The sequence below is a fragment of the Triturus cristatus genome, chromosome 3_2 (genome assembly GCF_964204655.1).
Source record: "Triturus cristatus chromosome 3_2, aTriCri1.1, whole genome shotgun sequence".
NCBI lineage: Eukaryota > Metazoa > Chordata > Amphibia > Caudata > Salamandridae > Triturus > Triturus cristatus.
In genome coordinates, this window is record NC_140584.1 from 881,703,605 (window position 1) to 881,729,508 (window position 25,904).

General features: G+C 47.5%; 1 pseudogene; it reads left to right on the forward strand.

Annotated features, from left to right (window-relative positions):
- The first annotated feature begins 11,339 nt into the window (after positions 1-11,339).
- Positions 11,340-25,904, forward strand: part of LOC146858377 (adenosine receptor A2b-like) — a 46,900-nt pseudogene continuing 32,335 nt past the window's right edge.

The following is a 25,904-nucleotide window of genomic DNA, read 5'->3' on the forward strand; positions in this document are numbered from 1 at the left end:
AAATGGACCACCTAAGAAGTTTGGGATTTTCACCCTTCATCTGATTTAGCCACAAGAGGGGCTTATGGTCTGTCTGAATCTTGAAGTGAGTGCCAAACGAGTATGGCCTCAGCTTCTTCAGGGCTCAAACCACAGCAAAGGCCTCCCTCTCAATAGCTGACCAACGTTTCTCTCTAGGGGTCAGCCTTCTACTTATAAAAGCAATGGGCTGGTCTTGACCATCTACATTCAGTTGTGAAAGAACAGCTCCCACACCTAACTCAGAAGCATCTGTCTGGACAATGAACTCTTTGGAGTAGTCTGGACTTTTCAGAATAGGTGCACTGCACATGGCCTGCTTCAGGTCATCAAATGCTTTTTGACAGCTTACTGTCCACTGAACTTTCTTTGGCATCTTCTTGGAGGTCAAGTCATTAAGTGGTGTCACTATGGACCCATAATTCTTAACAAACTTTCTGTAGTACCCAGTCAGGCCCAAGAAAGCTCTGACCTGAGTCTGGGTAGTTGGAGGAGCCCAGTCCTTTATGGTCTGGATCTTGCTCTCCAGTGGTTGAACCTGACCCCCACCAACTAGGTGGCCCAGGTATACAACCTTGCTCTGCCCTATCTGGCACTTAGTGGCCTTGATAGTGAGGCCTGCCTTTTGCAGGGCCTCTAAAACATTCCTCAGGTGGACCAGGTGATCCTCCCAGGTGGAGCTAAAGACAGCAATATCATCAAGATAAGCTGCACAATAATCATCCAACCCAGTAAGGACTTGATTCACCAACCTTTGGAAAGTGGCAGGTGCATTCTTCAAACCAAAGGGCATTACCACAAATTGATAATGTCCTCCTGGGGTCGAGAAAGCAGTTTTGGCCTTTGCACTCTCAGCTAGTCTGATTTGCCAGTAGCCTGCTGTTAGGTCAAATGTGCTCAAAAACTTAGCAGCTGCCAGTCTGTCAATGAGCTCATCTGCCCTAGGTATTGGGTGGGCATCTGTCCTAGTGACAGCATTGAGACCTCTGTAATCCACGCAAAACCTCATCTCTCTCTTACCATCTTGGGTGTGAGGTTTTGGCACAAGGACTACAGGACTAGCCCAAGGGCTCTCTGAAGGTTCAATGACTCCCAGCTCCAACATCTTTTGTACCTCAACTTTTATGCAGTCCCTGACATGGTCAGGTTGCCTGTAGATTTTACTCTTCACAGGCAGACTGTCACCAGTGTCCACCTCATGGGTGCACCAGTTTGTCTGACTTGGGGTCAGAGAGAACATATGTCTGTAGGATTGCAGAACCTGTCTGCAGTCCTGTTGCTGATGGACAGTGAGGCTGTCAGAAAAGACCACACCATCAACTGAGCCATCATCAGGGTTCTGAGTCAACAGGTCTGGGAGAGGGTCACTCTCTTCCTCCTGCCCCTCATCTGTAGCCATGAGTAGCCCCATGTCTGCCCTGTCAACATATGCCTTCAATCTGTTGACATGAAGCACCCTGTGGGGGCTTCTGGGAGTCCCAAGGTCCACCAAGTAGGCGACTTCTCCCTTTTTCTCAACAATAGTGTGGGGTCCAGACCATTTGTCTTGGAGTGCTGCTGGGGCCACTGGCTCCAACACCCACACTTTCTGTCCTGGCTGGTAAACAGTCAGTACAGCCTTTTGGTCATGCCAAGCTTTTTGGAGTTCTTGGCTTGCCTCAAGGTTTTTAGAAGCCTTCTTCATATACTCTGCCATCCTGGAGCGGAGACCAAGTACATAATCCACTATGTCTAGTTTGGGTTGTCTGAAAGGTCTCTCCCATCCTTCCTTCACCAAACACAGGGGTCCTCTTACAGGATGCCCAAACAAAAGCTCAAAAGGGCTGTAGCCAACCCCCTTTTGTGGGACCTCTCTGTAAGCAAACAGAAGGCAGGGTAAAAGGATGTCCCATCTTCGCCTAAGCTTGTCTGGTAATCCTTTTATCATTCCCTTTAGGGTCTTGTTGAATCTCTCAACAAGCCCATTGCACTGTGGGTGATAGGGTGTGGTGAACTTATAGTTAACACCACACTACTTCCACATTGCAGTCAAGTATCCTGACATGAAGTTGGCACCTCTGTCAGAAATGACCTCCTTTGGAAAGCCCACTCTGGAGAATACTCCAAGCAGGGCCCTTGCCACAACAGGAGCTGTTGTGGTCCTCAGGGGAATTGCTTCTGGGTACCTGGTGGCATGGTCCACTATCACCAGTATGAATCTGTGCCCAGATGCTGTTTGTGGGTCCATTGGTCCTACAATATCTATGCCCACTCTTTCAAAGGGGACCCCCACCACAGGTAGTGGTATGAGGGGGGCCTTTGTGGTGCCACCTGATTTGCCACTGGCTTGGCAGGTGACACAGGAGCGACAAAACTCCTTAGTATCTTCTGACATATGGGGCCAGTGAAAGTGAGGGACAAGCCTGTCCCAAGTCTTGTTCTGGCCTAAATGTCCTGCAAGGGGAATATCATGGGCCAAGGTTAGAAGGAAGCCTCTGAACTTCAGTGGTATGACCAACCTCCTGGATGCACCAGGCTTGGGGTCTCTAGCCTCTGAATACAGTAGCCCTTCATCCCAAAACACTCTATGGGTACCTTGAGCATTCCCTGCAGCCTCAGCAGCAGCCAGCTGTCTGAGGGGTTCAAGAGAGGGGCAGTCTAATTGAGCCTGCCTCAGATCTGCCCTTGAAGGTCCCCCTGTCCCAAGAAACTCAACCTGATCAGGTTCAAGTTCTTCTAGGACAGTTCCTTCAGGGCTCTCAGAATCATCCTCCTGGGAGGGCTGATCCACCACCTGAGGCAGGGGGGAAGGCACAGCCTTAACCCTACTGCTCTTTCTCTTGGGTTGTGACTGGTCCATAGTTTCAGGATCCAGCACTTGTTCAGTGGTGCACTTTTTGGCCTGTGACCTGGTCACAGCAAGGACATGTGCATCTATCCCCAGCATTTCTGCATGGGTCCTATACTCCACTTCAGACCAAACTGAAGTTTCAAGATCATTGCCCAGTAAACACTCTACAGGAAGGTCTGAACTAACAACAACTTTCTTGAGGCCAGTTACCCCTCCCCAGGAGAAGTTAACAATAGCCACACTATGGGAGGTAGTGGCATTGCTAGCGTTGGTCACTAGGTAATTCTCACCTAGTATGATCTGTCCAGGGTCCACAAAGGCAGGTGTCACCATTGTGACACTAGCCCCAGTGTCCCTGTAGGCCTGAGCCATTCTTTGGTTGATAAAAGGAGTCTGTCTGTACTTGCCCAGGTTACTGGGGCCTACAGTAGAGGACAAAGCTAAGTCCCCATCACAGATCAGAACAGCCTGAGTAGGTACTCTGACTAGGCCAGAATCCTCCTCAGTTCCGAGGGTTAACCCTACTACACCCTTTTGCTGGGAACCACCACTTACAGCTGAACTAGGGGGTACAGTTGCCTTAGGGGCAATGGTGGCTGGGGGCTTATCCTTTTTGGTGCACTCACTAAACCAATGTGAGTTGGACTTACAATAGTTGCACCATGGTTTCTTTTGGCCATCTTTCTTTTTATCCTTTTTGGAACCACCCTCCCCCTGAGCCTTTTGGGGGCCTGGTGAAGACTTCTGGTCTTTTTGTTTCTGATCATTACCCTTCTGGTCTGCCTTTTTCTGATCACCGCCCTGGTTCTGGTTTTTCTGCTTAACTCTAGTCCTGACCCATCTATCTGCCTTCTTTCCCAATTCTTGGGGAGAAGTCAGATCAGAATCAATCAGGTGTTGATGCAATAGCTGGTTTTGACAGTTGTTAAGTATTTGCTCTCTCATGATCAAATTATACAATCCTGTATAGTCCTTAACCTTACTTCCCATTAGCCAGCCTTCCAGAGCCTTAGTGGCACAATCTACAAAGTCAGTCCAGTCCTGAGTCTGTGTCTTCTGGGTATCCCTGAACAACAACCTGTATTGTTCAGTGGTTAGGCCAAACCCATCAATCAGAGCACTCTTCAGGACAGTGTAATTATCTGCATCCTCATCACTAACTGTGAGGAGCTTGTCTCTTCCTTTCTCAGAGAAGGAGAGCCACAAGATAGCTGCCCACTGACTTTGGGGTACCTGCTGTACTTTGCAAGCTCTCTCCAAAGCAGTTATCCATTTGTGGATGTCATCCCCACACTTGTAGGGAGGGACAATCTTGCTCAGGTTTCTATTATCATAGTGCCTGTCTCTATCTCTAGGAATGTTGCTGCCACCAGTGGGTTCTAACCCACTTAACTTTTGTTCTCTAGCCAGAGCAAGCTTCTCTTTGGCAAGGGCAAGTTCTTCCCTCTGAATCCTCAGATTAGCCTCCCTCATTCTGGCTGCATGCTCCTTTCTCTCAGGTGAAGTCATTCCCCTGTGAGAGGTAGCATTAGAGATGCTAGAGACATGGGAGTGGATGGATTCCCTTGAAGGGGATCTGTCTCTCCTGCTTCTCTGTGTAAGCCTACTTGTGGGTCTGTATGGGGGGACCCCATGCAAACTCCCATGTAAACTTAGGTTAGCCTGGCTAAGTCTTCCTACTAGGCCCTGGCTGTCTACCTCTCCATCTGAAGCCCCATCTGACTCCTCTGTGGTGGGTAGACCCTCCTCTGTACCTAGGGTACCTGCCTGAGATGCCCTAAGAGTATCATACTCCTCTAGTTGTCTTAACTGAAGGAGGGTAGGGTTTGCACCCTGTTTTATTCCTCTGGAGGTACACAAGTGTCTCATCTCCTGGAATGTTAAGGTATCATATCTAGAGGGGGTCTTTTGCAGACCTGATCCTCCTGAGAGAGCATCTACTTGATCTCCTCTCAGAGACATGATCTAGTGAGGGTGTGGTGTGTGCACCTACCTACACTAGTTGTTTCTACTAAACCTCTCTAGTAGTTGTAGTCAGGGTGTGTTACTCCCTTCAACCTACAACTACAAAGTCCAGTAGGACTTAAGTATTATAATCTATGTTATATGTACCTAGACAATATCTGTGTGATCTTTCAATTTAGTATCTCAAGATTACAATGGTATTACAACAGCAAGCTCAGATCCCAACCGCTGCTCACCAATGTGAGAAGTTGGCCTGATGTATGATGTCACTAGTTATAGTGTACACCTTATATCAGTCCAAATACCCTTATGGTGATTGGTTGTAAAGTCAACCTTATAGACCAGCTATCCTAGTGGTAGCATGGACAAGAGCAGTCTTAGGCTAAACTCTGAATGGCATGTGAAGCCAGCTGTGATACCATATATAATCCCTTGAATACCAAATGAAAGGACACCACAACAGATATATATATAAAATAAAGTGTATTTATTCTAAGCAAACCCTCAGCACTCTTTATGAGATTAGAGGTAAGTACAACACAGTCTTATTTATGCATACATTAAGTCACACAGGTAAGTAATACAGTTAGGCCCTAGGGGCCACGCAAACCATATACTAAGTAAGTGGTATAAGAACCACTGTCACGGAAATAGAATAGGCCTAGGCCTAGGGAATCACTGGGGCTACACTACACTAGCGTTAGTTAGGAAGTGGGAGGCCCACGGGATTCGTGTGCAGAGTGGAAACACTCACGCGTAATGCGTAAAAGTCAATAGCAATAGTACAGTTTAGAAAACGGTAGATTTAGGACACTTCCGGAGTAGCTAGGAAGTTGAGACTTGAAAACTAGACACTAGGATAGTCACTATCCTGATGAGCACCGGAGTACCCAAGTTACCTAGCCCACAGGCTGCGGGTGCATAGGGGTGAAGATGCGTCGTTTTCGTCGTCGACTCCTATGGATGCCTGAAGAAAGATGCTGACAGGCAGTCAGTGAAGAGTGTCCGGTGGATCCCAAGGCTGGGATCAAGAAGAGAAGAAACCTGCAAGCAGAAGGGACAGAGTCAAGGTCACTAGCCAGTGACCACGTGGAACCAGGAAGGAACCAGGCGATGTCGTGAAGACTTGCAGGTGAAGGTGAAGCTTGTCGCTGCAGCCAGGAGGACCAGGAAGCGTCGAGGACGACCAGGACCAGGAGGCGAGCTGTCCCACGAAGGCTCTTGCTGTCGGCGGTGTCGAAGTTGGACTAGGACTCACCAAGCCTTGGCAAGCGGAACCCACGAAGAACGGAGGACTTGCTTCTGGTGCAGACCAGGAAGGTCTGGGGTGCTTCTTCTTTGCAGAGAAGCGGGAGCCAGTCTGGAGGAGCCAAACCAGCGCAGAAGATTTCAGGGTGCGTCGTCACCAAGGCCACTAGCCAGCGGGCAAGCAACCGGACAGACGCGGCAAGCAGGAAAATGCTGAAGGGCCCCACGCAGGACTCGTGGAGTGTGGGGGGCTGATCTTCGGTGCAGATGGTGCTTGGGGTTGGGGCTTCTCAATCCCCGGTGCACAACTTCGAGGGTACCTCAGAAGCTGCGCTTTAAGTTACTAGCCACTTTTTCCAGGTAGCCGGTCCCACGTCGCTCGTCGCCTCCACGGATCTCAGCTCTGCTGCAGATGTGGATCAGGGTCGGAGAAGTCTGGAAGTCAAGGCTCTGGTCAGGCTCTGCAGTCGGTTCCTCGTAGAACGTGGGCAAAGCAAAGGGTAGTCTCTTGATGGTGCCTGTTTGCACAGGGTAGCCACTCCTTGGCTACAAGGGAGATTCTTCAGTCTTCTTCTTTCGTCGAATGTCGAAGGTCCAGAGTTTCTGTTCAGTTTTGCAGGTTCAGGATAATCTAAAGTCTTGAGGCCCAACTCCCACTCTTATACTAATCTGGGGGGCTGGGATACCTGCTAGGTCACGCCTTATGGGTGGGACCTGGGAGGGGGTGGTTACACCCACTTCCCTTTGTCCAGTTTCGCGCCAGAGCTGGGGCTGGAGTGCCCCAGCGCCGGTTTGAACTGGACTATGCAAGGAACACCTTGTGTGCCCCAGGCATGTCTCATTCCTTTCAGCCCACCCTGCCCCAATACACTAAAGGCTGTCTGGGGAGGTGCTAGCACCTCCCCAAGCAGGAAACCTATTGTCCAGGCCTCCCTGGCTGGGATCACTCCCAGCTGCAGGAGGTCAGACTGGTGTCGTGGCAGCAGCATCCATTTTGTGATGCTGAGGCTTTGGTCAGAGGCTAACAGTTGAAGTATGATTTTAACATGTCTTTCCCTCTAGAAGGGGGGAATAATATTCTCATGTCCAGAAATGGCATGGGGGTATTATTCCACAGTGTTAGACACCTTACACGACATGTTTCGATAAAGCCAAACCATAGTTACCATAACCGTCTAAGATTATAAGGCACTTTAAGAGTATATGGTGGCTATATCATAGAACAGCTATAAGGACAAGGTTCCGAAAGCTGCAGACAGGCTCAGCTCATGCTAGAGCACCATCTCACATGTTACCAAGCACTCTGCCTCCAGGATTGTCAAGGCCTGCCATAGGAGTGACTGATAGGTACACATGTGTCTATATGTAAGTTAGGTATAGGAATACTACACCTAAGCAAGGGGTGATTACACGACCTTGCCCCAGCTGAGTGATCAGCCAGTTGTGTCAAAATGGAAGGCCAGGCCAGGGGTGGCATAATACATGCTGCAGCCCCTGGTAGGCCTAGGGTACACCTATGCCCTGGGTACCTAGGGTACACTGTACAGGGGCCAATAAGGTGATCCTATCCAAATGGGTTATGCACCTAAAGTACATAGTATTAATTTAGAGAGAGAACAGCAGGGCTGTGGGTCTGATTAGCAGGCCCACAGCCACATCTAAGTCGAAAACCAGTAAAGCAAAAGCAAAAAGTGGGGGTGAACATAGAAAGCAGACCCTACTCTCCTACAGGGGTCTACTTTAGACTTTATCTAGCAGTTATTAGTGCGCTATTATTGAATGGTGATAAGGGCACTACAACTCCCACAAGTCTCTAAATCGCCTTATGAGGGGCGGGACTTTGTACAAATTGATGGGAGGTGGCCCGCCAAAGCACGAACTTTCCGAGCCCTTGATGAAGAGGAAATCTTGAAACGCGTCGGCGTTAAGGAAAGCTGCTTCAATCACCTGCATGCGAGTGTATCCATACCTATTACATTAAAGGCTGGTAACCTGGTGCCATCTCGAGTGTGTCCCAAGTGAGTCACCGTGTTCTTGTCAAATGTGCGGCGGACGCTTATCCGCCGGGACTGCACCACCCCATGATACCGAGGGGGCCACGAGGAAGGTATTCAACGTCCTCAAGTGGAGCTGACACCTAGGATTTAGGATATACCGGCGTGTGGGGGTCTACTTTAGACTTTATCTAGCAGTTATTAGTGCGCTATTATTGAATGGTGATAAGGGCACTACAACTCCCACAAGTCTCTAAATCGCCTTATGAGGGGCGGGACTTTGTACAAATTGATGGGAGGTGGCCCGCCAAAGCACGAACTTTCCGAGCCCTTGATGAAGAGGAAATCTCGAAACGCGTCGGCGTTAAGGAAAGCTGCTTCAATCACCTGCATGCGAGTGTATCCATACCTATTACATTAAAGGCTGGTAACCTGGTGCCATCTCGAGTGTGTCCCAAGTGAGTCACCGTGTTCTTGTCATATATATATATATATACACACACATACACACAGGCACCTACTGCTTTTCCAACGCGCTCGTTAGCCTATCATGCACAGAAGAACCGGCGCGAGGTTTGAACTTTCCCCCCGCCAATCAACACTAATGAAAAGGAGACTTGCGCTGTTCACTTGCACACGCAACCAAAGCTGTGTCTGAACAGCTGCCATCAGGAATGCCACTCTCAAGCTTCCAATAGAGAGCGGCTCGAATCGGACTCTACGAGCGTCAAGTAAGGAACGAGGCTGGATTCAACTTCCTCACAACAACTGCCCGACGCACAGCGTTTACATTACGGGAGCGAGCAGTGGTGGGTGCAATAATTGCAAACAGATGGCGCCGCTGCTCCTCCTGCAAGGTAAATGCCACACATGCACGAGGGCTCAATGGGAACCGTGCAGTACATGCACGAGTTTCCCAAAAAGTCCTGAGTGATTCCAAGAGGTCGCTGCGTAGGCGAGACCTAGAAAGGTCTGAGTGTGTGAGACAACCCCCCCTGTCTCCAGGCATCGAAGGGACCTGGATGGGAGGCCAGGGGGGAACGCTGGGTTGTAATGAATCGGTGTATTTGGTGACAAGAAGGCAGTTCAGGAGGCCACTCGATTTGCCTCATCCCATACTTGGAGGGTAGTTTTCATTGGGTGATCAAATAAGCATTTGGTGGGTGCTCCGCTTTTGCTTTCCAGAGCACGTCTCAGATGACCCTACCCACTATTGCCCTGTCTATGTGCAGCCAGTGTTTGTCTGACTCTATTAGTGACCATTCAGAGAGAACCCACAGCTGAGCTGTTTTTTAATAAAGGTGAAAATCAAGGTGCGTAGCGTAGGCAGAAACTGACAAGGTAGGCCTTGAAAAAAATTAAGTACTTTCAAGAGGATCATCATCCTGATCGCATGAATATGACCTAACCACGTGAGATACATGGGCGCCGAGCACTTGAGATCACTCTTCAGTTGTAGTAGGAGCGGGCGTAGTTGGCCAGGTAGAGGGTGGACAATCTAGCGGCAAGTTTAACACCCAGTTAGATGATATCTTTTTTAGCCCATTGGAAGGGTTAGAGTCCACCAGAGTCTCCATGTCTGTGTCCGTCAGTGTCAAGTTCAGTAGAAAGAACTTGTTTTCGAGCCTGATTTCAAGTTTGACTGCGCAGTAGTGGGGCAGCACACAACCGTCCCGCTCCCGCACCGCCAAACTCAACTGCCGGCCACCTACCCACCAGATTTCAAGTTTCCTCGTTGTCTGGGGGAGAGGGGGTGGGCCTTTGATGTTCCCACGGTCGTGAAGGCACCACAAAGTTCCTGCACGCCATGGACTGTTGAGTCAATGTCGTGCATGAACTGGGCATGCATGCAGACAAGAGGGCACCCATCTTTCCTCACCAACAGCAGTTTCATGGTGTGAACACCGCCATGAGACCGCTGGCAGTGAGGAAATTCGTACTATGGTTGGCCGTGCCGCAGCAGCCGTGCCAAGCATATTGCGGTCTCGCACTGCCGCTACTCCCCCAGGGATCGCAGATCCCTTACGGTTGCTGCGGTGCCATGGAGGTCCAACCACCGTAGTTGTAATACGGTGGTCGGACCACTGGTGCAGCGGTCCCCGACCACCACTGTATGGGTTCGGCAGTCCATCATAATCAGGTCCCTTAGTCGGGTTAATACGGAAACACGCCACACTTGGCTCCATCGGCAAATAGGGAAATTTTGTGTTCTAGAGAGCCAATCTTAGATTATTAGAGAGGGTGGCTTGTATTTTGGCAGCTAGTGGTTCTATACTAAGGGTAAAGAGGAGTGTCAAAATAACTCTTCTGTTGACTGGGAGCCAGAGGAGTTCTTGCAGGTGTTCGGTGATGTGGCTGCGGCGGGGGATTTTGAGAATCAGTCTGGCTGTGGTGTTTTGAACGTTCTGTAGTTTCCTGAGGAGTTTCTTAGTGATGCTGGCATAGAGTGTGTTGCCGTAGTCAAGTCTGCTGTTGATGAGTGCGTGGGTGACTGTCTTTCTGGATTTGGTGGAGATCCATCTGAAGGTCTTTCGAAGCAGGCGAAGCCCAAGCTGAGGGGGTGGGTCCCAGGATGAGGACTTCGGTCTTGTCCAAGTTGAGTTTGAGGCAGCTGTCACTCATCCAGGGGGCGACAAACTTCATCCCGTTGTGGAAGTTGTTTCTGGCGGCTGTGGGTTCATTGGTGAGGGAGAGGATCAGCTAGGTGTCGTCAATGTAGGAGACAATGTTGAGTCTGTAGTTCCTGACGATGGCTGCGAGTCGGGCCATGTAGATATTGAAGAGTGTGGGGCACAGGGAGGAGCCCTGGGGCAGTCCGCAGCTGATCTCTGTGGGGTTTGAATGGAACATGGTAGTCTGGGTCGCTCAGTTCAACCGGTGAGGAAGGAGTTGATCCATTCTAGGGCTTTGTAGTGGATGCCGGCGTCGTGGAGTCTCGTGATTAGGGTGCGGTGGGTGATTTTGTCGAAGGCAGACGAGAGGTCCAGGAGGATGAGGGCTGCTGTTTTGCCCCGGTCGAGGAGGGAGCGGATGGTGGCGGTGGCGGCGAGGAGGGCAGTCTTGTTGCTGTGGTTACTTCAGAAGCCGGATTGGGAGATGTCCAGGATGCGGTTGGCTTCGATGAACTCAGAGAGTTGGGGGTTGATGGCCTTCTCGATGACCTTGACTGGAAAGGGGAGCATGGAGCTAGGCCTGAAGTTCTTGAGGTCTGTCAGGTCGGCGATTGCTTCTTCAGCAGGCAGTTGATCTCGGCGTGTTTCCAGTCAGGGAAGGAGGTGGTCTCGATGGAGCAGTTGATCATGGGGCGCAGCTTGGGAGCGATGGAGGTGGTGGCTCTGTGGAAGATGTGGAGCGGGCAGGAGTCTGAGGGGGCCCCGGAGTGGATGCTCTTCATGGTTTTGAGTGTGTTGTCCGTGGTGAGCGGGGTCCAGTTAAGCAATATCTATTGAGAGGTGGCTTCGCTTGGTGTGGTGGTGGCAGGCATGGTGGGAGGGTCTTCTGTGTCGAAGCTGTCGTAGATCTGCCTGATCTTGTGTTGGCAAAAGGTGTTGAGTTTGTTTCAGAGGTTGTGGGAGGGTGGGACGTCTGTGGTCTCGCTGTTGGGTCTGGCAAACTCCTTTAAGATGGTGAAGAGTTATTTGCTGTTGTGTGTGTTGGCATTGATTCTATCTTGGAAGGCCATTTTCTTAGTAGTTTTAAGGAGTTGATATAACGTGACGGCGGCTTTGAAGGCTGCATGGGTTTCGTTTTTTTTTTTTGTTCCTCCATCTCTTCTCGAGCCGTCTACAGGGGTGTCTGAACTCTTGAAGGGTGGGAGTGAACCAGCTGGCTTTCTTGGAGTGTTGCCTGCCAGGGGATTTCTTGAGGGGTGTCGGAGCATTTGGAGATCCATCGGTGGAGGTTACGTGCTGAGGTGTTGATGTCTGTGAATGTTGGCGGTGGGGTTGTGCTAAGGCAGGTGGTGAGATGTTCTTCGGTGACCTTGTTCCAGCTTCTCGAAGACGGTGGGTGTGGTGGTGTACGGTGGGTTTTGTAAAGGCGAAATGGACACAGTGGTGGTCGGTCTAGATGAGTTTGGAGTTGTGACTGAAGGTGACATTTTCGCTGGCAGAGAAGACAAGGTTGAGCGTGTGTCCCACTGAGTGGGTAGGAGAGGTGACTAGCTGCTTAAGTCCTACGCTGTTGAGGTTCTCCAGAAGGGATGCTGTGTTCAGGTGGTTGGGGTTGTTCATGTGAAAATTGAGGTTGCAGAGTAGAATGTAGTTGGTGGATGTGAGAGCCTGGAGTGCGATGAAGTCGATGATGGCGTCAGTGAAAGGCGGGCGGGGGCCAGAAGGTCAGTAGATGAGGGTGCCTCAGAGGGTGGTATTGGGGCTGGTCTGGAAGTGGAGGTGTAGCATGCTTATCGTTGGGTCGTCTAAATGGGTGGTCAGGTGAAGGGTGTTTTTGTGGACGATGGCGATGACTTCTCCTATTTTGTTGGTGCAGTCCTTGTGGTTGAGTTTGTATCTATCGGAGATGGTGATGTCCGGGGCTGAGCTGGGGTTTATCCAGGTTGCTATGAGGAAGGCGATGTCCGGAGAGATGGAGTGGAGGAAGTCCCAGATTTCTGCAGCGTGTTTATGGAGGGAACGAGTGTTGAGGAGGATGCAGCTGAGACTGTCGTGTACGCTGTGGGTCGATCCACAGGTGGGAGGAGCTGGAGTGCGGAGGTGGGTGAGGGTGCGGCAGCAGTGGCGACAAGAGAAGAGGCCATGGGGGTCGTGAAGCGGCAGGCGGCGTTGTGTCTGGGGTTGAGGGTATGAGGCTTTAGGCACAGGAGCATACATTCTGCCCTATTAGTGTTGAAGGCACTAAGCTTCCCACGTAGTGGCGTAATTTTCTGTGGAATCGGTAATGTCAGAGACGCCTTATGTGTCTGTTCTAGTGTGTGTGGTTACCCTTCAAGTGTCAATCAGTCCTTCACCTCTGTTTATTAAGTGTGGCGATAAGCCCTATACATTTGCCTCACAAAACCACCTTGAACATACCCCAATTACTGGAAGGGATAGTGTCTTGGGGGCGGTTTATGTGAAAGACTTCTCCAATGTTTTTCCGCTATTCATCTCTAAGCAAACGGTCTCTTACCAGGGAGCTAGAGAAAACCCAGTGGCGATATTTCCCCACTCCAGGGAGATCACCACTGGGACATCGTCAGATATCGTGATTGGGTGAATTGCTGCTGCCCTCAAACCTTGGATAAAAGTCTGACTGAGAAAGACATAGTCCAAGCAAGAATATATACAGTGTATGTGTCAGAAAAAGGTGTAACCCTTAGTGCTGGGATAAAGTGTTCTCCATGCATCTATGAGACCTAGATCTTGAAAAGCCTTTTTTAAGGTTTTGGGGATCTGTGGAGATGTGTGCTGTCCACACCGGATTGCCACGTGAGGTTAAAGTCTCCCATCAGGAGAATCACATCTTCTGAAAAACACCCATCATGGTCAAGAGAGAGTGTACAAAAAGGTACCTGGCTAGAGTTAGGGGCATAGACTGAAGTAATGTACACATTCTTTCTTTATGGCGTCGCTTCAGGAGGACAATGCACCCCTCCTTATCTGTTCTATAGGGAGGCATGGAATAGTAAATCTACCACGCTATGTTTAGTAGGTGCTAAAGACTTACATGTCAAATGATAGGCCTTGTGTCTCAGTCTATGGTGCTCGTTTTGTTTCAGATGTGTCTCCTGCAATGCCACCACATCATAATGTTGATCAAGTAGGTATTTCCACATTTGGAAACGCTTGGTCGGGGAGTTTAGGCCCTTAATGTTCTAGTAAAGGGTAGTGATTACCATGGCGGCTGAGACCTCCTATTTGTCTGCCCAAAATCTCCCTGTCTCGCAGCTGCCCCTGCTCCTCCTCACTCCAGAGTCTGCTCTCCAGTCCTCTCTGTTTGCTCGTGTCTAGGTATCCTCCTCACTACATCTAGTCTTCATGTGAGTCCCCTGAAGAAGAAGTCAATCATGTACCAACAAACATAAAAATAAAAACTGAAACCCCAACCCCGAAACTAATGACAACTGATTCCGTGACATGTATGTCAGGTAAAGAAAAATATATCTTGCTCACAACATAGTCACAACATTTATAAAAGATACGGATTGCATTAGATAAGTCTGGACCTTGTGGATCCCCAGACACACCTCCTCAACGATCTCCTAGCTTCCATCCGGCAGAGAAGCCCCCATAGGTTAGTATCTATACCTCATTTTCCCTGTGTGGGTGGATAGTCTACGTTGAGGGGTTCTCAATATCACATCCCACCAAATTGACCCGCCAGGGAGACACAGTAGGAGTCTTGGTCACCTCTTTCTCTGCTGCCATGAAAGTCGCTGAGACAGCCCTAGGCCCCCTCTTTGGGATCCGTTGGTGCTGCCTCTAGAAGTTCTCAGGTCATCCCCAGCATGGTGTACTTCAGAACTGGGTATCTCTAAGAGTGTCATCACTGCTGCCAGATCCATGCCATGACGTACTTTGCTGTGCATTTTAAAGGCGAGCCCAAATGGGTATGTCCAGAGATATTTGACATGATAACGTCGTAGCTTGTCTGTCACTGGTCTAAACTGTTGATGTTGGGCTAGAGTTGCCAGTGCGACAACTTGATAGAGCGAGCAGGTTGCACATTGAAATTCAATCTTGTCCTTTTTTCTGGCTGCCTGAATAGCCTCCTTTATTTTAAATGAGTTAAGTTTTGCTAGCACATTTCTCGTGAACTTCCTCTCTCCTGTTGCCAGGTTGCCTACACGGTGCACCCTCTCACATTTAACCTTCATCAAGATGCCCCCTAGAATCCCACAAACAGACCAAGGCTTCCAAGTCGGGACCCTCCACCCCTCCTCTAAATCACAAATCTGTTTATCACATCGCCATCAAATTTCAAGGTCTTCAGTCTTCAAGAGAGAAGCCTGAAGCTGCTCATGGAGGGGGGGTTGCAAGGTCCTCCAAATGGCCAAAGCATTGTTCCAGGTCGAGAGAGTTTTATTCCAGGTCTAGAACCTGGGTACCCAAAGAGTCCACATCGTGCTGGAGGTAGGACAGTCTCTCATTCAAATCAGCCCAGAGGTTTTCCAAGGAAGATGCTATATCAATTTTTAGTTCCTCCCGAAGTTCTTTTTTAAACTCTCGCAAGGACAAGAGAGGGACATGGTGTTTCCCACGACCATTGTTGGTAGGTTGTCAAGCGATTCTGCTGGGGTGTAATAGATGGACACCCTACTAAGCTGTTGCATTTTCAGAGGCATAAAGAGTGACTAGGTTGTCAGCAAGAGTCCGATAATGAGACGTAGTCACATGGCGGCTCACCTCTTTATGGCTTCTCTCTGAGGGGGCAACCGGCGGTTCCCTCAGTCCTCTCTAGATCTCCCCCATGCGATGCCACTCCATGCTGTGGGGGTAAATCATGCTGCCAGATGGTGCGCCCCCGAGAGAGGCCTCTACAAAGCTCCAATCATTGCTCTGGGCCACTGATGGTCCCTGGCACTAAAAACCGTCTGCTAGCACCCTCCGAATGCCATTTCTTTTCGATCCTATGATACAGACTATGTGACCCTGCCACTCTCCCACAGTCTTTATGCAACTCTGGAGTCAATAACAGATGTGGGTATGTTCAATTCAACTGGAGGGGCGCCCCAGCGCTTGCCCTTTGTACTTGACTCACCATCAAGCACATTGGCACATATTTAGGTGATTCTCATGGGTAAATGCAAGTGGAGACTGAGCCAGGCCCGGGAGGGCCCCATCCGGTCCGCCATGTTGTACCCAGGTAGGTGTTTGGTCGTTGCTCTTTAGATGGTGCAACTTCCCGATCAGCTCTGTGATGCCCAGGTCCCCCATAGTCTCTTAGGGGCAACCGGGTGGGGGGAGAAACAAAGCACCGGAGTCACTGACGTCTTGTAGGTCTCCATCTCTGTGTCGCAACTGGCCGCCATCCCAAGGTCAGGCAATCCACTCCCTTGGTTTCCGGAGCTCCAACTCTTCTGCCGTAGGAGGAGCACGTTAATCATCTACTGATGGTCCCCTTACCGAAGGGCAGCCTCTCCCCGGGTAAGTGGCTGCGGCGTATGCAGCTCAGTGGGGGAAGTGCCTAAACAAAAACTTAGGGGCCTGGCCGCAGCAGGCTCTGGAGAGTGGACCACACTCACCACTCTCCGCACCATTCAAGCATCTGAGGCCTCTCTGCTCCTCTGGTGTAGTAGTACGCTTTGTTGCTGCCCAGGGAAGAGTGAATGGAACATAGCCTCGATCCAGTGCATGTTTCAGTCTCTGGTTCCACCGCTGCATAAGGCCGCCGCCATCTTGTTGCCCAGCCCCGTTTTTTAATATGTGCTTATCCGTCTTGCTGCAGGGATTTCCATCACTCCAGGGGGTGTCGACAGTATCCCATCATTGGCTGCAGTGCCTCTACTGTGCAAGGCTGTCCAGTAGTGATGTAGAAGCTAAGATTTGCCAAGCACAGTAACGAGGCCGCTGTGGATTACTTCCACTCAGCTATCTTGGCTGGCCACGCCCCTACTTTCAGATTTTTATGTATTGCCTTATGCCGTGAGCAAGAATTGCTTTATGTTTATGTATGTGGGTGGCCAAGGGAGCCTGAAGTTGAGTTTTCTACCCAAATAATCAAATTTGGATACTCTCTGTAACCTTTGCTGTCGCAACCCTATATTTCCTCTAAAAGTCTTGTGTATCACCGTAGGCATTAGAGTTCTCAAGTAGCCTCTGTAATCCCTTTGGGGCCTGTGACTACAAGAGGGTATCATCTGCAAATAATAATGCAGGCACTGGGACCCCAACAAGCTTCAGGGAGTTGTGATTGCACTACTGAAGGACTTCTATAAGGTTATTGACATAGAGTGAGACAAGGGTAGACGCAAGCACCCACCCCTGTCTCACTCCCCTATTTACCAGGGTAGGGTCGATCAGCTCACCAGGATGGCCCTAGCAGACTTTAGCATAGTTGACCGGGTGCAGTCTGATTATAGGAGATAGATCTTAGGGAGTTCCTTTCTTCTTAAGGGACACCCAACAAAGAGCCCCTAGGGACTAGATCAAAGGCCGCCCTCAGGGCAATAAATGCAACGTATAGATGGCCTCCCTTCAGTTTAGTATACTTCCATACAATGACTAAAAGCCTGAACACCTGATTTATTGTGCTGAGTCGAGACCTGAATCCTGTTTGGTATGGTGTTAAGATCTTGTTTTCCTCTATTCAGTTACTAAGTTTGTTCAGAACCTGACTTGCTATTGGTCTATAAGTGTCAGGGTCGTGACGATTCCCTTTTTTACAAATTGGTTCTATTTCTGCTCCTTTCGTCTTATATGGAACTGGGGCTCCTGAGGCAACTGAAGTACATAGTAAGTTTACAAATGCAGTGGTTAATTTTAGCCAATGGTTTACAGGTGCTCAGCACCGGCACTCAATAGACAACACCAGCACTTATGACAGTCTACCACATGGTAGTGCTGTTTGTCTAATTTAGAGAGAAGAACAACAACAGTTGTTTATGAATTCAATATATATTTAAAATGACTAATACCTGCCGCCAAAGCCATTCTTATAGCTTTGTGGGCCTGATATAGACAAAACTTCCACACCTGTAGTAGTGTGACGGTTAGTAGTTATGTTACTGTAATTGGCAGCCCTGACAGCGGCAATGGGTGGTGCAAGTGGCCTCCTGGCAGTTATAATTTTACAAATCAAGCACTGGAAATCTGGTGCCCAATTAGCTGTATCATGCCTCAGTAAATCCCCTGGGATTTTCTCTGGACCTGGAACTCTTCCAGATTTTGAGGAACCAATAGCCAACTCAGTCTCTTCCAAGGTAAAATAAGGTTGATATGTCTTACCACTATTTGAATGACAGATGGATTGGCTTTCGGGGGGCCAAAGGAGATAAATGTTCATCCTTGGCACCCTATGACTAGAGATTGGAAAAGTGATGAGCCCATGTGCTGGGATCTAAAAAGTAATCAAATTGAGTTTGTGAATCCTTGCTCCTGTGGGCTATAATTTTCCAAAACGTTGTAGTATCTCCATTTTAATGCATTAATCAGATCAACCCAGTTGGCATCATCCCAGTTCCTTTGCTAGGGCTATTGTTTGCTTAGATTGTGCCCTTGCCTCTCGAACGGCTAAAATGGATTTAGATGTTATTGCCTTGATTAGTGATTATTTAGCTATTCGACAATCCTTCGTGTACAAAGGGTCGCATGAAGATTCCTTATTTATCCTTCGTTATATGTCTTTACATAATATTTTAGTTGAGGATTGTCTCAAATTGTCAATTAAAGAATGTTGAATGTCTACCATGGGAAAGTCGTTTGGCAAAAGATCACCATATGGGGATAGGATGTCAGAAAAGGCATTATAAATCTTTGACATGGTGTCCAAGTTAATCAGTATTGATGGCCATTTAATGGATTTGCAATTGTTCCCGATAAACGGCATTGGAGACAAGGGGCCAGTAGATAATTTCAGCATCTCAATGAGGAGTCCTGTCATCACTAGATGCAAAGGGAGATGATTACTTTCTTTCCTCAAATCTGTCTTTTATTCCAGCATTCTGCCCCATATGGCAACGCTAATCAGTATGTAGCTATTTTTTGATGGAGAGTTGCCTCTTTTAAATGTAAAGGAACTAGCGTTATCAGATATGGGCCTGCCATTGCAGACCCACAACCTATGTTCTACAGTTAAAAGAGCCAAAGTCCATAGAACTGTTGAACAGCTATCAAGGCAAGGAATACGCCATGTCGTACCCTACTCCTTTGTTACAGAGTCCAAGCCAACTATGGGCTCAAACGTGCTTTTGAAGTCCCCCCTAGAATAATCATACCCCTTGGGGTAAAAATGCTATCTAATAGCACTAAGGTTGGATATTCCATGCTGCTCTTTCTCTGTCTGACATAAATGCTAAGGAGATATAACCGGAGCCGATTTTGGGTATGAATTCCTAACCCTAGGATATCAGGTGAGTAAATTCTCAAAATTGACTGATAATTAAATGGAGAGTCAGGGTCTACAGTCTCTAGACCCTTTCTAAACCCATACTGGACAGTAGAGAATTTTTTTTTCTACGACCCAAATCTCTAATCAGTCCTATAGAATTCTGCCCAATGTCTTTGCTGTTGAGTCAATTACAGAGTTTGGTCGATAGCAAAGAGGGCCAGCTCTGTCACACTTTTTATAGATTGGAACAATGATGGAGTTCGAGCATGGCTTGAGAGGAGCTATGGAAACTGAACTCCTTAGTACATTGACAATTAGTACATTGTACCCAGGCTAATTATAAATGAAAAAAGGCTCTGCAAAAACTTCCAAGAAATAGAGAGGAAGTCAGATTTTTAAGGGCAAATACAAGCAGGCTATAGGACAGCGTAAAAACGAGCTGAGGGAGCAACCCTGTGCAGGCCTATGACAAGCAGCATACACCAAAGATAGTAAACTGTTATGAAAATTAAAAATTCTCCCTTTTTGTCAGACAGCGCAGACCATAAAATATAAGCTTTTGTTGCTACATCCACCTGGGTACAACATTTTGAAGGAGTTTTTAATTCCTGCAATGACCATCCAATAGCATCCCAGAGTGATATTACTGGTTTGACCCTAACCCCTTTACAAAATGTTACTGTGGAGAAGGTGATTGCAGCTGTTGGAAAATCTACTGCCTTGAAAGCCCCCGGGCCCCGATGAGGTTCCAGCCGATGTGTTTAAGGGTGTCACTGAACTATGGACACCAGTCCTTACAAACGTTTTTAATGCAGTGGGTAGTGGGTTCTTTCCTCAAACCTGAACTGATTCTATCATCGTTCCTATTTTTAAAAAGTAGAGAGGGGGACCCTAGGTGTTACCGCCCGATATCCCTCCTGGACTCCTCTCCAAAAGTTTAGGGTGGGTTATTTTAGATAGATTGGACGACTGGATGGTAGAGAAACATGTCTTGACTGATGCCCAATACAGCTTCAGGAAGGATATAGGGGTTCATGGAGCAATGTATAAATCTCCACATTATAGTTAGTAAATATACACTAGCAAAGCAGGGATTTATCTATCTTTGCTTTGCAGATCTCTCCAGCACGTTTGATTTTGTGAACCACACCATTTTATGGAAAACCTTGATTGATATGGGCGCCCCAATGGATATAGTCACTCATTTAGAACAAATGTATTCTTAAATTACCTTATGCGTAAGATTCGGGTTGGGGGAAAGTGCCCTAGGTTCAATATTAAAAGAGGTATAAGACAAGGATGTGTCGTAGCTCCAACTCTTTTTCTTTTTATGTAAATGGGATTGATAAGGAGCTAGACGCACCAAGAATTAAATCTCAACCCACCCCGGTGCTCCTATATACCGACGGTGTGGTGTTAATATCTAGAATCACAATCAATCTTCAAAAACTGATCAGTTTAGTCGCATTAATGTAGCACAAAGTCTTACAATTGAACCTGTCTAAGACCTATCCATGGTGTGAGGTAGTGGTAGAGCCAAAAATAAATCACATTTTGTTATGGGTCATAAGTTATTAGAAATCAAGAATTTTTCCTATCTGGGCGTAATTTTTTCAAAAACCTCTAATCTAGAATTTGCTAAATTAAGATTTTCCAGATCCTTCGAGGCCATGTTTAGGTTTGCAAAAAAAGTTGGTGATAAGCCTTTTTGTGAAATGCTTCAACTCTATAGGAGTAAATGTATCCCAATAGCCACGTATGGAGCAACCCTTTGGGGAGTGAAAGGGCATACTATGTTGCAAACCCAAGAAAGTTCCTTTTTGGCGAAGCTCCTTGCTCTATGGCACACTATACCTTCCATAATTACTCATAGAGAATTAGGCATAACCTTTATGGAGAATACAATTGACTTGAGTGTGATAACTGGTTGGTACAATATCTGGAGTAACCCAGGCAAGACATTTTCAAGAGAAGTCATTTGTGACTGCCGTGCCCTTGAGCACTGTAATAAAATTCCCTGGTTGGTTCATGTTATTAGGTTAATAAAATAAATTGATGCGGAGCTTCAAATTAAGAATCCAGCAAATATTTTACAGTTCGGTAAGAAAGACATTAAAGCTACCCTAATAAATAAGCGTGTAGCCGAGAGAGAAATCAAGGAAAGGCAGAAAGTCTCAGTAACCAATTATCTCCAAGGGCCTAGACAATCCGGGTTACAAGGATATCTTGTGACAATTACAGACATCCAAAAGAGATTCTATCTTACTAAGCTTCATTTAGGTATTGTACATAGTCTTGTAGCTATTCCGAAAAGAGATGCGTGGTCCAATAGACTCCCTAGATGCCCGTGTAATGGAGTCTCAATACAATCCTCAGAGCACTTTATATTATTTTGGAGATCCTATAGTGCAATTAGGAAACGTTTTCTGCGTCCAGTTTTACAATCTAAGAATTTTATAATATACCAGGAAGCTTATAATTTTTATGCAGTTTTGAGTCCGACCGTATTTGCCATACTGCTTCAGGATTCATTAGGGGTGCTATAATACAAGGAAAAACACTCTCCTTGTATGATAAATTGGTATATGAACATGATTAGTTTACATTCTGTTTTTATCTTCTTTTAGCTACAACGTGAATACTTTTGTTTTTACCACATGATTTTAATCTTGGATTTTATTTATGTTAGAAGAAATGTGGATATCTATATTTAATTATGTATGCTTTTATGATTATCAAAACATGAAATTGCGAATAAAGCCGATTTGACTTGACAATTATGAGAGCCCATAAGTCTAAATGATCTTTAAAAAGATCAAGTGGAATCCCATCATGGCCTGGGGCCTTGTTCCTTGGGCTCCGTTCAGTCGCAGATCTTACCTCCCCCAAGGTGATAGGTGCAAAGGCAATAATCAATCAATCAATCAATCAGGGGTTTATAAAGCGCGCTACTCACCCGTGAGGGTCTCAAGGCGCTGGGGTGGGGGGTGCAGTTCCAGATCAGTCGAAGAGCCAGGTCATGAGGTTCTTCCTGAAGGTGTGCAGTGTGGGGGAGCGTCTGATGTTGACTGGGAGCTCATTCCAGGGCTTTGCTGCGACGTAGGAAAAGTCTCTTCCGCCTGTTCTGGTTCTGCGGATGCGTGGGGTCTCTGCTAGGGCAAGGTCGGCGGAGTGGAGGTTCATTTGGGTACATGGAAGGAGAGTCTTTTGTTGAGGTATTTGGGTCCGATGTTGTGGAGGGATTTGTAGGCATGGGTGAGTAGCTTCAATGTTACTCTCTTCTCAATGGGGAGCCATTGGAGGTCTCGTAGATGCTGGTTCATGTGCTTGTGTTGTGGGGCTCCGAGGACGAGTCTGGCTGCGGTGTTCTGGATGGTTTGGAGCTTGTGTAGCAGAGTTTTGTTGATTTCGGTGTAGAGGGAGTCACCGTAGTCCAGCCTGCTGGCTATGAGTGCATGGGTGAAGGTGTTTCTGCATTCGGGGGGGATCCACTTGAAGGTTTTGGGGAGGATGAGGCGGGAGTTGAATCAGGTGGAGGCAACGCATTGGTCTGGCTGGTCATGGTGAGGGAGGAGTCTAGAATGATGCCAAGGTTCCAGGTGTGGTCCGTCCGGATGGCTGGGTTCCGAGGGCAGGGGGCCACCAGGAGCTGTTCCATGCAGTGGGGGAGGGTCCAAGGACGAGGACCTCTGTTTTCTCCGAGTTCAGTTTTAGGCAACTGTCGCTCATCCAGGCTGCGACATCTTTCATTCCTTCTTGGAAGTGGAGTCTTGTGTTTTCGGGGTTCTTCGTGAGAGAGAGGATGAGCTGGGTATCGTCATCCGGTGTTGTTTTAAAGTGATTATGTAGTTCAATGCTACTATCATACATCTTGGGGAACGGCTTCACCCACATATGTGTTGGAATGGTCGTATCCATGGTGACATTGTGGCCGTCTCCAAAAAAAGGGGCATTTACAGTTTTCCAAAAATGTCAGACATCATTTCTTCTACTGGCCTCAAATAATTACTCCCAGGCTTCCTGCCAGCTGTCTTCCTATTTTTAATCATCTGTTTGTTGTTCGAACTACAAAGCTTCACTTCCTCCACATTCCTAGGTGACTGCTTGAAAGCATAAATAAGACATCTATGTGGAATAGAGCATGCTCCGTCAAACCACTTCTGAATACTGTGCTCCCTACGGGCCTTTGTGAATGTTAAGAGTTTGGTCGCAGTATTGTAAATCGCATTATACGCCCTTAGCTGGCAAGAAGGGTCCGTCTTTAGCCCTAAACACATCATCAGCTGCTCCCTATTTCTGGCTACAGGCTCAACTAGCAAGTGTTTGGAATCTACAGTGGCCCATTTACGGAGGAGGCCCTTATTGGGTCTGGCCTCTAGTGGTAAGATGGATTGGACATGCTGATGCTGTATAAAGTCCACAGACAAACATAATGCCAAAGGGTTGTGGTCGCTCTTACAATACTGTACAATTGAAAAGGGAATGGCTTTATTACTACACCGCTCTGAGACGGCAATAAAATGAATCATACTGTGAAAGTGATTTGTTTCTGGGTTGAGGCTCTAGTAAAACCGAATGCCAGCACAAAAGAGGGCCTGCTCATGATTGTATTTAAGACATCACTGCATGAATTGTGTTCGAAGGGCGAGTAATCCTCATTGTCGCGAGCCATCACACCACAATCGAACAGAAATTGAACAAAGCCTGCAATTAAAATCCCACCCCTCCACCCAGATTACAACATAATCTCCCTTTAGTTTACTCAGTGCCTTGCTTAGGGTCCGATCAGATGTGTCTAGAATATCTGTGTTATGAGGATTCGAGTTATTGTGGTAAAAATTAACAATACCAATTGTTTCCTTGGCAACAAATGACATTGTTTCCTTGGCAACAAATGACAGACATATCTTTTGAAAATGTGATGACTCAAGATAGGTTTTAAGAATCCTGCTATCTAATGAGATGGATCCTAAAGTTACCAGCCCACCCCTGTGATTCCCCAGTCTGGAATACACTGCGGGTTGACACACAGGTAAACCCATCAATATACACGGTGTTACAAGCCCAGGTCTCACGCAAACACACAAGAGATGATATTTCTTTATTAGTTCGATCCATTCCACTTGCTCAAAAGGACCGGCCACGTTCCAGAGCAGACAATCGAGATCTGATGCAGGCGCTGCAGTCTGTAGGGATGCTTTGTACATTTCCAAATTGTACTCACAGGTCCACAGCCACAGGAACATTAACAGCAAAATCCTTCCCCTCTCCGATAGAGAGAGAAGGTGATTCATGGTAAGCAGGTGGGGGGAAAGCTGAGTCCCTTATGGCCTGTCCTGATAAACGCATGGCACTAGAGTAGAGTTTGGCCCTAACAAAGATGTCTGCCCCTTCATTACTGACTTAAACTTCTGATGTCTCACCCTGAACCCTTTGCCCGCCAGCAGCAACTTGCCCTTAAGTCAATCAACCTACACTGGGGTATAGAATGACTGTGTCGGGATAGTGTATGACCTACACATAGGAACTGAGTGCACAGTGGGTCCAAAGGACATAGCATTGGTTGGTTTATAGAAGTGTCCTAGAGGCACTGCCCTTCTGATTATTCTGTGATGTTACAGCTCTGGATAACCTGTTCAGCGGAAAGCCCACCAACTGTGCATCCCTGAAATGAATGACTACGCAGGACCCCGGCTCCCTTTTCAGACTGTTCTCCACCCAAGTGACTCTACGCACGGTAATAATATCATTATACGAGGTGTCACAGCTGTGGACGCCCAGTATCTACCCAACAAGTGTACAACTTTGTTTTTAGTTAGAAATTACCTTCAGATTGATTAATATGTAGGGTTAGGACATTTTTGAGCAAGGAGTGGCTTTTGGTGACAGCGGCAAAACCTTGCTGTGTTGCCTAACGGCAGAGCCTTCCCATTTGGGATTGTCTATCCCTGACTCTCTTGTTCCTAATACTGGGGGTGGGAGGGTATTCCCCAAATAGCTCGATTGATGTTTGAATCTCGGCATAGAGGGTAGAATATTACATGCTGTATTAACACATGAGAGTTTAACTGAGCTTATTGTTGATAGAGGTTCAGTCACCATATTTCCTGTGTGTCTCACATGACTGCGCACAAATCTAGGGTCATTTGCATTGAACAAAGGACCCATTGTCCCTGAACCCCTTTTTGCAGCCTTAGAATCCCCTTGATCTAATAACAACTTAAGTGAGGAATCTATACTCTTAAGTACAGCAAGAACGAGTTCAAATGATTTAGCTAAGGATTCCTCAACCGCTTTTAAGCACAGATTAAAAGGGGATTTCTCCCTGTCTCGAATATGACAAATGTGTTAGCAGATCCTCTGTATCACAACCCCTAATCGGAGAAACAGTATTAGTCTCCAGGGATGAATGTTTTTTGGATCTGGTAGGCGGTCTTCTAACACAAAAGTTGGCCTGCCGACCAGTGCCTTTTTTAAGGTCTCGCCTAGCGACGCAGCCCTGCTCACCTTGTCGAGATCTACTGTTGTTAACTTGGTTTGCGAAGGGGGACAGTATATGTGCACGCATACAAAAGACAGCAGTTGTGCACGCGTATGCCGTAGTTAGCAGGACTTGGAGGACAAGACATGTGCACGCGTACGGCTTGCGGCACATGAAGACACCTCACAGGGCAGGAGATGTGCACAAGTTTTCTGATACTTTTTAGAATACATTACGAGTACAGCTCATGGCGTGATAAAAACGTTGTGCTGTCTCACTCACTGGCTTCCTACTGGCCTTGTGTGCCTGTTGCCCCTTCTGTATTATTGTTGAATTATACAAATGCCCTTCAATCTTTATTCATTGTTTTGCATGCTAATTT